Raw genomic sequence first — 17,713 nt, forward strand, 5'->3', positions numbered from 1 at the left:
CAGAAAATATTTTTATTGATTTACTTTCCTGTAATTCCTTCCTTGGACCCCTTTTCCATTTCTCCTTAAATAAGAAGCAGATATATAATACAAATTCCCACAAATCCCCACAAATCTAATCAAAGAGAACCGATGACATATATCCAATGAATGGCCAACCCTTTCTACCTTTATGGTACCTCTCATATCTGACCCCTTTCTCATTGTTCACAAAGCCACTACTTTAGTTTAGGCTCTTAAGTATCTCTCACCTGGACTACTGAAAGAAGCAATTAATTGTTCCCTCTTTTTCAAGTCTCAACTCACTCCAATTCATTTACTCACTCTGTATTTGACAAAATGATTTTCTTTAAGTTAGCGTCTGATCATGTCATTCCTCTACTTAATAAATTAAAATGACTCTACTGGGGGGCATTAAGGTACTTTACAACTTGGTCTAACTATAACTTTTCAGGTCAAATATGTATTATTCCCCACCCAACATTCTACTGTCCAGAAAAATTGGCCTTGTTTCAAAAACATGAATTTCTCATCTCCATGATTTTGCACTAGATAACCACTCCCGTAACTGAAATGTACTGATATATCAATTACCACCTTTTACCAGAAGCTTTCCTGATCTACCCAGCCACTACCTTTCCTCTCACAATTATCTTAATTTGCGTATTATATAAGTGTCTGTATAATAGAAACACACACACACACACACACACACACACATACACACACACCTATGTATATACATATGTATAGATAGGTAGTGCAATGAACTGAGCAACAGGCCAGGAGTCAAAAAAGACCCATTTTCAAACTCAGCCTCAGACACTTACAACTCTGGGAAAAATCATTTAACCTCTATTTTTTTTTAGTTTCCTCATATGGAAAATGAGGATAATAATAGCACTTACCTCCAATAATTTTTAAAGAGGATTAAATGAAATACTGTAAAATGTTTAGCACAATACCTGGTACATAATAAGCACAATATAAATTTGAGCTATTATTGTATTTTTGGTCTTGCTCTTTTTTCTCAAATAGAAGGAAGTTCCTTCCTTCTCTAGTACCTAGAACATAGGTATCCAACATTTTAGCTCTTCTGGATTATATCATGCAACAAAAATTTGTCAAGGGCCACATACAGAATTTAATATTTATGAAAAACAATTTAGAATTTATTTATGACTACATGAAACCCATATTATCAATAAGAATGAAAAGTAATGATAAAATAATACTAAATAATGAGAATATTAATGAAAATTACTTTTAAAACAAAAATAAGACTGTCATTTTTAATGTGAATACTGAACCTGCTCTTTTTGATATCAGTGCATTTTAGTATAGAATATTTTCATTCCTTGCCTGAACTTTCTGTTCTCTTTTTACTTTTTGTATGCTTCTTACAGGGGAAACAGTTGCTCACAAATATATGTACTCTCTTAAAAATAATAACAAAGTTTTCTGTTGCAATTATGATGTCAAAGCATTTTAAAATAAAGATCCTAATTCCTGCATGCATGTTTTGTGTAAAAAAAAAAAAAACAAAAAAACTCCAGCAGTCTGTGAGACTGCACAATGTTAGTTATGTGAAAAAGTAAAGCATGTTCATTAAGGGTTAAGTTGTTCTATGATAGGGATGGCTAGGTGGCTCAGTGGATAAAGCACCGGCCCTAGAGTCAGGAGTACCTGGGTTCAAATCTCAGATACTTAATAACTAACTACCTAGCTGTGTGGCCTTGGACAAGCCACTTAACCCCATTTGCCTTGCAAAAAAAAGTTGTTCTACAGTATTACAATGGCAGTGCATACATTCACCCACTCCTTCATTTTCCAGTTATGTGACAAAGTAGGCTTTGAGAGTTGCATAAAGCCTTATTGGGTACACCTGACCTAGAATGCTGCCTGCACATAGTTGAAATGTTTGCTAACTGATAATTTCCTACAATGATACTTACAATATACTTGAGGAAATAAAAATTATATATGGAAAAAGTTAAAAAGCAATACAAAAGATTCTACATGTCAGCAAATGGGTTTGTGTTACAGAAAAAAAAATATACTAAGTATTGTAAAGTCAAAGAAGGAAAGCAATTACCAAGACAAATAATTGGGGAGGTATATGTAGAATTAGATTTTGAAAAATAACTTTTTGTATTAATTAAGAATAAGAGGGAAAATCTAGGCTAAGACATGAAGAAAGAAATACACAACAATGTGTTTAATACAAGTAATTTCCCTATAAAGATACAGTAAAAAGGTACATTTATCAGAGTAAGAATGTTTAGGGGAGTACGTTTTCCATAGAGGAGTGAGGTACAAATAAATAATGGAAGGATGACAAAGGTTTTTCAAAAGAGAGAACTAGTGTAATGAATTGTATTTTAGGAGAGAAGGGGGCAACAATGAATACAGACTGATAAACTAAGATCAAAATCCAGAATGAATTAACCTAGGATAGAAGAATAGCAACTGGAATGAAAAAGGATGCACGGATGAAAAAGATCATATTAATAAAGAAATGATAGGGCCTTGATAACTGATATGTCTTTCCTCCTGCCTCATAATCACGATTTCAAAGAATAAAATGGACAAAAAGATGAAAGCTAAAATAGAGAGTTGGTCTTGGAGGAAAAAAACCACTGAGGTTTGTTTTAGACCTAATGAGAGTGAGATAATGATAGACTATGAAAGAGAAAATTAATATCTGATAGGGCAAGGTGATGCTAACAATGAAAATGATAACTAATGAAAGGTTTTCAACTGGCATCACCAAAAGATAGAATTTACAAGAAATACATTAGTATTTAGTAGCAAATTTAATTAAGGTAACAAGACTAGCATAATAATCTTATTGAGTGATGACTGTCAAAATATCTGCTATTGTTTTTTATTTTATAAAATTTGGAGCTATAAGTAAGCTTAGAGATTATGTAGCTAGTATATAGTATAAATATACTGTGTGGGCACACATAAATGTATATGCACATACATACACATATATACATATATGTGTGTGTTGTGTAATGCACACATATCTACAGTGTTTGTATAGCGTAGGCAAAAAAGGAAACACTTAGAAGTCCTTATTAGTTTAGTGATGTTTTGATGAGTCCCATCCAATTGCAATATCATTTTTGTCCTGCTCTTTTTTTCTTTTCCTCTGAATCCTTACAATTCTTATATATTCATGATCTGGAGAGATGTTCTATCAAGTTTTATTTATTTCTTATAAGTCATCCTCTCTGGCCACATGAATCCGTTCTCTGATTGCACCTTCACAACAAACAGATCAGGAAAGAAAAATTTAAGTAAATAAAGTTTGTTTTTATTATCTTTCTTCTGTAATTCACCTAATCACTGTATTTTTATTCACTCTTGCTAAACAGAGATCCTAAAAATGACTTTCTACTTGGATGAGTTCTCCTCAAAACATATATAATGTCTCACACCTTTTCTCTATCAATCAAAATTTTATATGGTCTGTATCCATACTTTTAGAGCTCTTAAATCTTAAAGTTCTATATAAATGGTACTTTCATTATTATTAAACTAGTTATTCTGATAAATTAATCTCTTAATGATAGTTAATAACTTAATGTGATACACAATCAAAGAAATATTTGCATTTTTACCAATGGCCTTAATTCAAAAGAAAAAATTTTGTAGAAATTTCAGACCTATTAGCAGAATAATGTATATATTCTGAAATACGTGGGTCTTTGGCACACTTTGGAGCAAAGTTGGAGGCTATCTAAATAAATCATGCACAAAGCTCGATATTGCATACCTAAAAATCTAGCACTTTAGCTGTCATGTTTCCTATTATTCATTAGATATTATATACAACAGATAACAATAGTATGGTGAACTTCCATTTAGTATTATATCCAAATGCAAATAAGGATTTTAGGATCAATCACGATAATCTGAAAGAAAAGGAGGAATAAAATAGAAGAGTATCTTTCTTGAAATTTTATTAATATCTTTTGTTTTTACATTACCCTCATTTCCCAAAAAATCCCTCCCTTAGGAAGCCAAAAAAAAAGGGGGAGGAAGAAGGGAATTCAATAAAAGTAATCAATGTCAGTCAATTCCAAAGGAATATGTTCAATAATCTGCAAAAGTATTTTTCATTGGTATACACATGTGATTTGAACAAGAAAAAGTAGAGCCATGATTTAAGGCAGAATTTTTCAAAATTTCATGATAGGTAGGGTCCTTTCAGGGAGTAGCATAATATTTTTTCAATAAAAACTATGTTCCAATCAAAGTCATTTGAAGTGAGACTAACAAAATAATCATGTCAACTTTTGGAAGGTGGCAGAAAGGATGAATGATTCATCATTGACTGACTCTCATATCTCCAGTGGCTTAGCATGGCCAGGAACCCATTTCTTCCTGTTGCTCTTGGAGAAGTCTGGCAAAGGTGGGGTAGAGAGAAGCAGGGAGTAAGAATCTGCCAGAAGTAGGCTAGATACTATGGTCATAGGGATGTACTTCAGTGCCAATGTGATGTAACCTTAATCTCCATCAGATTTATATTTGTGATGAAGAGGACGAAAATGGATGGGTAAAGTAGATTTTTGTGCCAAGTAGGTGTTCTGATGAATAGTGGCATATAATAGGTAGTACATAAAATTGATGTCCCCACTGAGTACAGAACAGCAACCACAAAGTTTAAATATTCAACTACCCACCTTTGCTGTGAAAAAAATGTGAGAATGGACCCAAAGGACTCCACAACTCCTGGTTCTATTGCTTTACTACACATGTTACCTTAGACAAATAAATCACTTAATATCTTTGGGATTTTTTAAAATCAGCTATAAAATGAGAGAGTTAGACCTTCCCTCCTTCCCAAAGCCTGGGGCTGGTTATCTGGACCAGAGAGGAGATTGCTGCTGCAGACGGCAATGCCGGAGCCGGAGCTGGGGTTGAGAGCCCTTCCGAGGGCAGCTCCCTGCCCAAGTCTCCAAGACTGAGTGGGCGGAGAGTGGAGATGAGCAGCCACAGGAAACCCCTTCCCCAGAGGAACTGGAGCAGTTTGCCAAGGAGCTAGGATCACTCTGGGTTATACCCAGGCTGATGTGGGCATCACCTTGGGGGCACTCTTTGCACCAATTCATCCCTCCCGAATTCCAGGGAAGGTTTTTAGCCAGACCACCATCTGTCGCTTTGAGGCCCTACAACTTAGCTTCAAGAACATGTGTAAGCTCCGACCATTGCTACAGAAGTGGCTAGAAGCAGCTGATGACAATGACCACCTTCAGGAGATGTGCAAGGCTGAGACAGTCCTTCAACGAGCCAGAAAGAGGAAACGCACAAGCACTGAGAATGGAGTTCGGGGAAGCTTGGAGAACATGTTTCTCCAGTGTCCCAAACCCACACTTCAGCAGATTAGCAATATTGCTGAGCAGCTGGGCCTTGACAAAGATGTTGTCCGGGTTTGGTTTTGTAACTGGTGCCAGAAGGGCAAGCGAAGCAACAGCAATTCACCCCGAGAGGATTTTGAGGCAACTTGCTCCTTCCCTGGGGGACCTAAGGCTTTTCCCCTACCTCCAAGGCCCTCCTTTCAGTCATCCCAGCTACGGGGCCCCTCATATTTCACTACTCTTTATTCCCCAGCTCCTTTCACAGAGGGGGATGCATTTTCCCCTCTCTCTGTTACCCCTTTGGGCTCTAACATGCATTCAAGCTGAATGGCTAGTCCATCCTTGGACAGAGAAGGTGAGAGAATAGAGATGAGGAACCCAACAAAATATTATGAGGTCTGGAAGTTGGTCAATTAAGTTCTCTAAATCCTGGGAGTATTTAGGAACAGGGAAGAATGAGATCAATATTTCAGAGATTCATAAACAGATTTTTGAGGGGGGAATGGGTGGGGGGAAGTTAGAAAATTTGTTTATTAGTTACACATCTCTTTTATCTCCCAACTCTTAAATAAAACAATCTCAAGCAAGTCATATTGAATCAAAGCCCTTCAAATATTTAAAGACCTCTATTGGATCCTCCCCTCTGACCCCTCCAAATTAAACATTTGCTTCAACCATTCAATATAAAAAAAATGAGAGTTAATCTAAATGATTTGAAGGTCCCTTCAATTTATGATCAAATGATAGTAATGCCATGAAATTTTTTCACATTATTTTTATTCTTTTATGATTTCTGTTCACTTTAGCACATTCTTAAATTTAGAATTGAATGAAAAGACCTAAGAGATATTCAATTCTGATGCATACTTAAACAGAAATCTTCTCTAAAACTAATTTACTAAAAGTACTAAAAACAGTAGCTTACAAATCAAGTATTTCAATTTCTATACCATAACAGTATATTTAAGAGTATAAAGGTTATTAAATTTATCATATCTTATTCCTAGGTAAGGCAAAAGTGTTACAGGTTCTAATATGGCATATGCTTGGGCTCAAAGATGATATACATAAAACCATTGATAGAATCTAAAACTTACATATAAATACTAATGTAGTAAGTTGGAAATATCCTTGCTATTTATCACATATCTGATTAAGCAAAAGCTGTCTATTAAATTCATATAACTCACTTTAGGTTCCCTAATTTTTAATGTGACTACCGATAATTAATATCAGATATAGAATATGAGAAAGTAATAACCAGTAGAAAACCTTCTTTTTACTTACTATATTATGCAACAATAATATAACTTTGGCTTTAGCTATATATTATATAGGAAAAAAGTACATAAAACCAAAAAACCTCTAGTCCTACTCCCCATTTTATGAATAAAGAAGCTGATACTCAGAGAGCAAAAGTAATTTGTGTAGTGTCACATAGTAAACAACAAATACAAGATATGACTCCTAATATTTTAATTCTAAACCCAAAGTTCTTTCCACTACACTAAGGCATTGCGTGATCTATATGCTTTATTTTATCAAAATTTTACAATTCATTTTAATTAAATTTTATTTTTAAAAAGTCTAAAATTATATAATTAGCTTTATTTTTCACTAATTATGAATATTAAATCTGTATTTCCCTCCATTCTATCTTCCCCCCATTTATACTTTTTTTCTCTCCATTCCATTTATCCCGCCTCACCACTGTTTTGCTTCTGACTACTGCATCAGTCCCCTTCCCTTTTGTTTTCCCTTCCTCCCCATTTTTTTGTTTACTTTTACTGTTCCTTTTATAAGCCCTTCCTTCCACTTTCTCCCTTCCCCTTCTACTTCAATGTAGGGTAGCATAAATTTTGAAATCCATCTGAGAATGTATGTTATTCCCTCTTTGAGCCAAATTTGTTGAGAGCAAGACTTACTCACTGCTCACCCTCCCTTCTTTGTGCCTCTTCAAGTGGTATCATTTATGCTCTAAAGCCTCTGCCTTCTTTTCCCAGTATAATTATTTTTTTCATGTCTTTATTGTCTTATGCCTCTTATGTACCCATATCTTCTATCAAAATATACTCTTTTCAATTGTGAAGTACAATTCTCAAGGGTTATAAGTATCAACACAGCACAATCACTTCATACCTACCCCCTCTTTTTAATTACACTCCCCACAATTGTCCCACTAGAAATACAAATCTCAAGAGCCATAAGCATCATCACATCACAATCAACTTATACCCATACTCTCCAAGTACACTCCCTTAAACATCCCAATAAAAATACAGTTTTCAATAGCCATAAGGATCATCACATCATAATCAATTTATACCCACACCCTTTGTCTAAGTATGCTCCTTTCACCTGGTCTAAGAGAAATATAATTCTCAAAAGTTACAAGTATTGTCTTCCTATGTAGAGATGCAAACAGTTAAGTTGAATGGGCTTTTTTTTCCTTTCTGTTTACCTTTTACACATCTCTTGAGTCTTCTATTTGAAGATCAAATTTTCTGTTCAGTTCTGGTCTTTTTATCAGGAAAGTTTGAAAGTCCTCTATTTTACTAAAAGTTCATCTTTTCAACTGAAAGACTGGTTGATTTTTGGCAGTAATCCAAACTCTTTTGCCCTCCAGAATATCATCCCTTAATGATCTTTTAATGTTACAGCTGTTAAATCCTGCATAATCCTGATGTAGCTTCCTGATATTTAAATTGCTTCATTTTAGCTGCTTGCAGTAATTTGTCCTTTAGCTGATAATTCTAAGATTTGGCTCCTTGGAGCTTTTATTTTGGGAATTTCGTTCTGGGGGTTATTAATGGATTTTTTTCAAGGACTATTTTATTTTCTTGTTCTAAGATATTAGGGCAGTTTTTTAATGATATTCCCCCCCCCCAAAAAATATTGTTCAAGTTGGTTTTTTTTTTTTGGTCATGGCTTCAGGTAAACCCATTACATTGTGAATTATCTCTCCTGCGTCTATTTTCCAGGTCACTCATTTTTCCTAAGTGATACTTTACATTTTCTTCTATTTTTTCATTCTTTTGGTTTTGTTTATAATAGAATTTTGGTGTCTCACAGTTATTAGTTTCCCTTTCCTTTTCCAGTTGGTTATTGTTAAATTTAGATGAGTTGATTTCCTTTTCCAGTTGAGCAATTTTACTTTTAAAGTTATTGGCTTTCTTCAGTCAATTTTTCATAATTCTACTCAAGGACTCATTTCTTTTATCATTTTTTCTTCTTCTTTTGTTTGGTTTTGAAAATTTCTTGAGCTCTTTCAAGAGGTCCTTTTGAATTTGAGACCAATTCATAATCCCTTTTGAGGCTTTACATGTAGAATTTAGAATTGAAAACTGAAAAAAATTAAGGGAGAAAGTACATATAGTTCAACCTAATTTCATTAAACATTTAACAAAGAATTAGTCCTTATTACATAAATAGTACATAAAAATAAACCAGTAACACCTTAGCAAATGGCTTCCATAAAGACAAATATGGTCTTGATAGCCAAACTAGGGAGAGATAAGGAAGAAATACAAAACTATATTGCACGATCACTAATTAACAATGATAGGAAAACACCAAATAAAATGTTATCAAAAAAGCAGCAAAAATATGTTCAATATGATTAAGTTGGGGATATGGGAATATAAAGATGATTTCAACAATATGAGACCTGAAAACACAACTGTGCATATTAAAAATGAAAATAAAAATTCATGAAAGTATCAACAAACAGGAAAGGTTAAAAAATCTATAGACCTATGACAATCCGGCTAAAAAGCAAAGAAATTAAAGGACTTTTTCTTAATATAAAGAGTAGTATCTATATAAATAGTAGAGATAGTATTATGGAATAGGATAGGGTTATGGGTAATATAAAAATATTAAAGTTTTTGCCGAATGATTAGTAGTTAAACAGGGATCCAATATTTCTCCTATAGCTTGAATCTAATTCTAGATGTTATTGGCTAGAAATCATATGAGAAAGAAATTGAAGGAATAAGTAAAGAAAACATAAAATTATCTATTTGTAAACAATATTTTAATTTACTTAGAGAATCCTAAAGATTCTCTAATCCTAAAGAAAAAAGTCTAATCAATTAATAATTTCAGCAAATTGCCAAACTATGAAATAAATCCACAAAAGTAATAAACCTTCTTTGTGTTACAAACAAGACACAGCATTGGATTATTACCAATTGGTAATTATTCCCACTAACTAAGATCTTCATTCCTATTCATGTTGATACTAAACAAAGCTGGAGAAAATTATGGAATCATTTTGAATCTACTACATAATGCTTTTTTAAAGTATTTTTTTATTTTTAGCATTCTTTTTTTGCATATTGATTTCTGAAATTTTTTCCTTCTCTTCAGTCTGTCCTCTACCCACTGAGAAGATAAGCAACATGTTACTCATTATATATGCAGTCATGTAAAACATATTTCCACATTAGACATCTTAGAGAAAAAAAGCCAGAAAAATACAGGGAGTGAAAAAAAAAATTGTTTCAATCTGCACTCAAAATTTCCTCAGTTCTCTATCTGGAAGTACGAGGTAGCATTTTTCATCACTGGTTCTTTGGAATTGTCTTGGATTATCATATTCATTAGAGTAGCTGCTTTTCATAGTAGAAAATTCTTACAATATTGCTATTACTGTTTACAACGTTCTTATTCTCCCTCTTCAGATTACATTGCTGTCATTGAGGAAGGGAATTCTTTTATAGCTTTAGGGATTCACTATCCTTATTCATTATTCCACTCACCACATAAGTTTTTCCAAGCCTCCCACAATTTTCTCTCAATTGAGAACCTGTCCCTATATTTCATTTAAGAAAAATAAAGGTCATTTACCAAAAGTTCCCTTTTGTCCCTTCCTTCACTTATGATATGATTTAGATGCCTTTTAACACTTGTTTATCCTTCATTGTTGTCTCACATGAAGAGTCAACCCCTTTCCTTGCCAAAGCAAACCTATATATATATATATAAATATATATATATATATATATATATATCTGTATAATCCAATCCATGCTATTTTTTCTAACAAATTATCTGTTATCTGTTCTATGATTCTCATTCTCACTAATCTTTAATCTCTCACAATCTACTAGTTGTTTTATTATGAACAAGACCACATCCTGCCCATTTTCAAAAAACTTTCCCTTTATCCTATTATTCTTCTGTATTTTCTTTTTGTGGCTAAACTTCTTGTGAAAGTTTCCCACAGTTCTTGCCTCTACTTTCCTTACCCTCATTCTCTCTTAATTCTCTGCAGTCTGACTTCTGATTGCATCTTTCAAATGCAATCGTTCCTTCCAAAGTTTTTTTTTTTTAAGTTTTTGCAAGGCAATGGGATTAAGTGGCTTGCCCAAGGCCACATGGCTAGGTAATTATTAAGTGTCTGAGGTCGGATTTGAACTCGGGTACTCCCGACTCCAGGGCCAGTGCTCTATCCATTGTGCCACCTAGCTGCCCCTGTTCCTTCCAAAGTTACCAAATATCTCTTAATTTTCAAATCTAATAGCTTTTCTCAATCCTCACCCTTCTTGATCTCTCTGCAGCCTTTGATACTAATGATCATCATTTTCTCTTTTATATTTTCTTGTTTCTCTAGGTTTTTGTGACACTGGTCTTTCCTAGTTCACTTCCTACCTGTGACCCCCAAATTCAGTTTCATTTGGTTGTTCTTACCAAATACAGTGGGTTCCCCAAGGCTGTTTTGATACTGCATCTCCTAAACTGTTTCACTTGGTGATCTCATTGGCTTTCAAGTATTCAATTACAATCTTGCAGATAATTTCACAACTTCAACATACATCTAGAATGGTATGTCTTAAGTCTTAAAACTCAAAATATCCAAATTAGTGTACTATTCTTCCTTCTAAACCCTGCTCCTCTTCCTAATCTCCCTATTATTATCAAGTATACACTAACCTCTCAGGTACTAAATAGCTTTCCACATAGATTTGGTTTGAAGGAAATTTTATAGACAAAGAAAAGGAATAAAGGAGATCACAAATGACAAAACAGACATTAACTATATAAAATTAAAAGAATTTTGTACAAGCAAAATCAATCTTTTTAAACTATATTTGATATGTTATATACAAAAATTGAAAAAATAGAATTATAAACAGAGCTAGAAGTGATTTTAAAGGCAATTTACTCTACCCTTATTTTACAACTGGAAATAAGGAAAAAAGGAAGGCTTACAGAAATTAATTGGTTCCCCAATATGAAATAGTAAGTAGGAAAGCTCTGATTTCGAGTCATTTTAAATCTATAAATATAGAACCTTTTCAATAGTACCATATTGTCTTCCCTATAGATAAGTATAAACTATTTTCAAAATGTACTTAGTCCTATCTAGGACTAAGATTCTTAGCCCTGAATAGGCCTTTGTACTTTTTCAATTTCTGAGTCAGAAGGCAAACTTGAATCATATCCAAAAGTTTTCAAAAAGAACACAGAGTCTATGAGGGTAGTTTGAGAGAAAGATCAAGGAGATGGTCTTCTCAGCCCTATCAAAGTCTCAATGAACTGAGATGGAGATGACTTGTTATTGGGGCAACAACTTGAAAGAGAAACCAGAAGGAGAAAACAACAGGAAAAAATCCAAGGACAGTAAAGCTATAAGAAAGAAGGGAGAGAATATGGTAAACCATTGGACTTGTATAGGTAATTTTGCAACAGAAAACTTGGGCTGGCCTGGCCATTTATGCAGCACTCTTCAAAATTTGAGGAGAGGTCAAGAATATAAAAAGTTGTGCTCTTTCACTAAGTTTCCCCTCTAAGTTCAGTACTAGACACTCTAATATACTGTGCTCACTTCTTTTAATTAAATATTTCAAATATGCCTCAAATATAAAGAATTCAGGGGTTAGCTGGAGATAAAAGAAATCTTTAAGTGAATATTATGAATTTTCCTAACTGGTGGCTCTGGCTATTGGCTATTGTAATTGCAGCAATAACTTTTATCTGATATAAATGGCAGAAAATAGTAGAGTAACCACACAGACCAAAAAAGGGCCAATTATATTGCTTTTCAGTCAAAAAAAATGAGCTAATAGTTATAAGTATGATAGATTAAATCACAGGGAAAAAAAGGCAGTACATAAAACTGGAGGAAGAAACCAGGCACTCTGTAGGAAGGAAGGAGGAAAGAAGCAAGTATTTAATAAGATCCTACTATGTGTCAGAGATTATATACTAAGCACTTTACTTGATCTTCACAACAACCCTAGAAAGCAGACCCAATCAATACCACTATTTTACATTTAAGAAAACTGAGGCAGAGTGACTTGCCAAAGATTGCATAGTCAGTAAGCATCTGAGGCTGGATTTGAATTCATATTTTCATGACTTCAAAGCCAGTACTCTAGCCATTGTGCCACCTAGCAACTGTTGGAGGAATCTAATCATTGCACAAAGCTGTTCATATTCTTAAACTCAGGGCAGCAGACACCTACAGGAGATCAAAGACCAGGGAAAAATCCTATAGTTTATAGCAAGTTATTTTTAGCAGGATATTACAGTGGCAGCTGGTTGATGTACAAAACAGAGCAGCAGACAGAGTCAAAAAGAACTGAGTTTAAATCTGCCTCAGACACTTTACCAGATATATTTGGGGTCATATAACTTTCTATCAACTTTAGTTTCTCATCTACAAAATTAGGATTATTATAGCACCTTCCTTACAGAGTTGTTGTAAGGATCAAATTAAATAATGCATGTAAAGAGCTCTTCAAAGTGTTTCATAAATGTTATTATTATTTGAGATAGTCTGTAAACAAAGAGAATATCATCAGATGGAGCAATAGCTGAGCAGATTAAAATAAAAAGAACTGGTTAGACTTTTAAGAGCTGAGCTAGAGTGAAGTACTAGCTAGTTAGAGATTATTTTTAAAGTACTCCAAGCATTTTAAAATAGTATCTCATTTTAATCTCACAACAGACCTGAGAGGTAGATGCTATCATTATAACCATTTTACAGAGTAAACTGAGGCAAGTGAAGCTGAGTGATTTGCTCAATGTCACATAGTTTTTACCAAGTAGCTGAGGCTGGATTTGAAAGCAGGTCTTACTGACTCCAGGACTAGCAGAAAACAAGACCAGGAATACAGATGAAAATAACAGTTAAGATGTCAGCACTCTAATAAATGCAAGTACTCATAAGTGAATGAAAAAATATTTATTTAGTATTTATTATGTCCAAAGCACTATACTAAGTGTTAGGAACATAATAATAAGACAAGAGGAGAGTCCTTGTTTTCAAGAAATTCACATTTTAACAGGAGACAATAAATAAGAGCTGTCAGCTGCAATATCTAGCAGTTCCTAAGGTATAGTGATAGAAAATATGCTCAAAGATCTTCATTAATGCCATTTCCACTAAGAAAACTGTATTTGTGTCTCATGTTAAAACATTTGACAGTACCAAGACCTTTGGTTTGCAAGAGCTTTCTTTTCTGGCTCTTCAGCAGCTGTGGCTACCAAGGAAGTAGGAGCAGTAAGAAGTGCTGAGGCAGCTGGCAGGTCACATTGTTCTCTTGGATGATGACTATGGGGGCCAGCAGGGAGTTAAGAAATATACTTCACAGCAGAGAAATGGTGACCTATGGATATGGAATGATGTTAGACATTTGTCAAAAGACTGTTTTGAACTTCTTTGCAATACAGCTAGCAGTTACATAACACTTTAAGGTTTCAAAGCACTTTATAAAATATTCACATTTATCCCATTTTGCAATTGAAGAAACTGAAGAGAAGTTCCAGAGGATACATGACTTGCCTTGGGGCACATAATTAGCAAGTGTCTGAGGTCTTCTTGACTCTTAAGTCCAAAGTTCACTTCACTATGCTATTTTTAATGCTCTAAGGGGCTAAGGAGTTAATAATGATAATGATAACAACAACAACGATGGGGGAAATAAAAGTGAAGGAATAAGGCTGAGAAGATGTGATTTGCTCAGGTCATCTGGTAGAGCTCAGATCCAAACTTATGTCTTCCTTACTTTAAGTTTAGCATTCTATTTACTATACCATTTAACTGCAGGTATAGGTGAGTTATTAGAAAGTAACAAAAAATATCAAGCAACAATAAATATTTTTAAAAAATAAAATGCAAATGGCAATAATAGTATCTAACATAGGGTGTGGGGGAGTATCAAATGAGATAACATGTAAAAATACTGTGCAAATCTTAACAGGCTTATTTAACAGGCTACATATATATATATATAATATGTGTGTAAGCTATTATTATTACTTAATAGGCTACATATATATGTATGTAAACTATTATTAGAAAATCTTTTTAAAATTGCCAATTCTTTTATTCTATGGGGCAAAAACAACAAAAACAAGCAGTGCTTTTTGCTTTGGGGAGAATGAAATGAGTCACAGAGGAGCATACATGAAAAAGGCAATGGTAAAGTGATGAAGTGGGCAAAAACAGTGGATTTGGATTGGACTCAAAAATCAAATACTGCCTCAAGTTTTATGACCCTGGGCACAAAGTCTCTCTCAGCCTTAGTTTCCTGAACTGTAAATTGGGGTTAAATAATAGTAGCACAACTCAAAGGGTGTTATAAGGATCAAATGAAATTATTTATGTTCTGTACTTTGCATATTGATTGGTTGGTTGGTTCTTGTCCTTTGTTATTGAAGAAGACCAAAATGACATCACTATGTTTGAGACAAATTACACTGTATCCAACTGTGACTGATCAGACCAATACAAGCTTGGAATGCTCTACCACAAGTTGGGTACCAATAGTCCATGTGAACACTAACATCCAAATGTCACATTTCCTTTGAGATGCTTTAGTTCTGCCTTCCTAGAGCACAGCACCATCACCGATGAGGGCATGCCATGCTGGGTGGTCCTGTGCCAGTGTCTTCCATGCTATCAGTTATGAACTTCTTCAATGAGACCTTCAGGTGTCTCAGTATCACTTCTTCTGACCCCCTTGTGAGTGCTTGCCCCTGTGTGAGTTCACCATAAAATAGTGGGTTTTTTGACAAGTAAACATCTAACAATATGTCCAGTCCATCACAGTTGAACTCTCTGTGATAATGTTGGAATGCTAGGCAGTTTAGCTCAAGAAAGGACCTCAGTAGAAGCAGCTAGGTTGGTTCAGTGGATAGAGCACTGGCCTAGAATCAGGAGAACTTGAGTTCAAATCCAGTCTCAGACACTTAATAATTGCCTAGCTGTGTGACCTTGGGCAAGTCACTTAACCCCACTGCCTTAAATAAAAAAAAACAAAAAAGAGAAAGGATCACATTGTCTGGTATCTTCTCCTACTAGGTAATCTTCAGAATCTTCCTAAAACAATTTAAATGGAAGTGATTCAGTTTTCTGACACAGCATTGGTAGATGATCCAGGTTTCACAGGCATATACAGTGAGATCAGCACAACAGCTCTGTAGACCTTCAGTTGGTAGTCAGTCTAATACCTCTTTTCTCCCACACTTTCTCTCAGGGCCTCCCAAATACTGAGTTAGCTCTGGCAATGCAACCTTATTATCAACATGTACCTCCCTGAAAAGGACACTGCCAAGGGAAAGTGAAATTGTCCACAGTGTTCAAAACTTCTCAATTGCTGTAATCAATGGTTCTACATAAGGATGATGTAGTGTTGGCTGATGGAGCACCTGGGTTTTCTTGGTGTTAATTATTAGGCTGAAATTAACACAAGCAGCAGAAAATCAACCCATACTTTGTTCTATATTAGCTTCAGAGGCTGCATTGAGTGTACAATCATCTGCAAACAGAAGATCATGCACCAACATTCCCTCCACTTTGGTTTTGGCATGTGGCCTTTTCAAGTTGAAAAATTTGCCACCAGTGCAGTAGCTGATCTTGATACTGTATTCATCCTCAGTGAAATCATTTGATAACATGGCTGAAAACATCATGCCAAAAAGTATGGGAGCAAGGACACAGTCTTGTCTCACTCCACTGGTGACTGGAAAATCTCAAAAGCATCATCCACTATCCAGAACCCAGGCATGCATGCCATCATGGAACTGACATATAATACTGATGAACTTCCCTATTAATGTCAAGAGAACCACGATCCTTTCAATGGTCCTGGCTTTGCAACTTGGTGTTTTCCTAGACCCATATATCCAATTAATAGCCTAAATTGGTCTTTTGCTCCTTCATAATATCTCTTCTCTACATCCCTTTCTCATCATTGATAGAGCCACTATCCTAATTCAGGCTCTCATCATCCCTTGTAAAATTTATTGACGTAGCCTCCAAACTAATCTCCCTTTCCCAAGTCTCTCATGACCTTAATCCAACCTCTATACTTGGCCAAAGTGACTTTACTAAAGTAGAGGGCTGGCTTTGTCACTCCTGACTCAATGAGCTCCAATGATTCCAATTACCTCTAGGATGAAATTCAAACTACTGAACAGGGATCAAGCTCCTCACCTGATCCCTTTCTACATTTCCAGTCTTTCATACTTTATATCGCACTAAGCATTCTACAATCCAGCTAGACAGGCCTCTTTGCTGTCCTTCATATGTGACACTCCATTTCTGGACTCCATGTTCACCAGACCTGAATTACCTTTTAACCACTTGGAATCCCTGAGATCCTTTCAGACTTAAGGCTCAAATGCTAGCTTCAGAAAAAGGACTTTCACAATCCCCTAAATGTTAGTATCTTCTCCTCTAAGGAACATTCCATCTAATGTATTATTTTTCATTTACCTATTAATGTATATATTGCCTCTCCCATTAGATTGCAAGTGCTTTGAGGCATAAATTCCTTCACTTTTATTTTTGTACCCTTCCTTTCAAGTGCATAGGGCACAATGATTAAGTACATTGTAGTATTAAATTAGTGTTTTTTAAGTGAGTGGATTAAAGGCTGAATTCATTAAGAATAGGCCTCCAAACTTAATCCCTAAAGAACTAGGGGCTAGAGAATCATAATCATCATCATCATCATTATTAATAGCCTTGCTTTAACTTTTCATTTATTTTTGACAATTGATCATGTACCACACTGCCCAGCAATTAAGCTGTTTCACATATTTATCTATGGAACCTAGTAACCTCAAACAGTAAATTACTGAAGGGCAGGGAAGACAGTGTCTTGTATCCCTCCTCCTTTTCTCAGCCAAACTCCTTTAAAATGTCTCTATACCAGTGCCTCCATTTCCTATCCTCTTACAAGCTTTTCTAAACCTGTCTGCTATCTGGCTTCCAACAGAAACTGCAATCTCCAAAGTTAACAATGTTCTTTGCTGTCAAATATAATGACTCTTCTCAGTGTTTATCCATCTCAAGCTCTCCACAGTATTTAATGCTGTTGCTC

The 17,713-nt window shown here is 34.8% G+C and overlaps 1 protein-coding gene and 1 pseudogene across 4 annotated transcripts in view; one reads left to right on the forward strand and one right to left on the reverse strand.

Annotated features, from left to right (window-relative positions):
- Positions 1-17,713, reverse strand: part of GPHN (gephyrin) — a 714,820-nt gene that overhangs the window by 610,842 nt on the left and 86,265 nt on the right. The window lies entirely within an intron of this gene.
- On the forward strand, positions 5,205-5,867 carry LOC141522571 (POU domain, class 5, transcription factor 1 pseudogene; annotated as a pseudogene).

This window comes from Macrotis lagotis, chromosome 4 (genome assembly GCF_037893015.1).
Source record: "Macrotis lagotis isolate mMagLag1 chromosome 4, bilby.v1.9.chrom.fasta, whole genome shotgun sequence".
Lineage (NCBI taxonomy): Eukaryota > Metazoa > Chordata > Mammalia > Peramelemorphia > Peramelidae > Macrotis > Macrotis lagotis.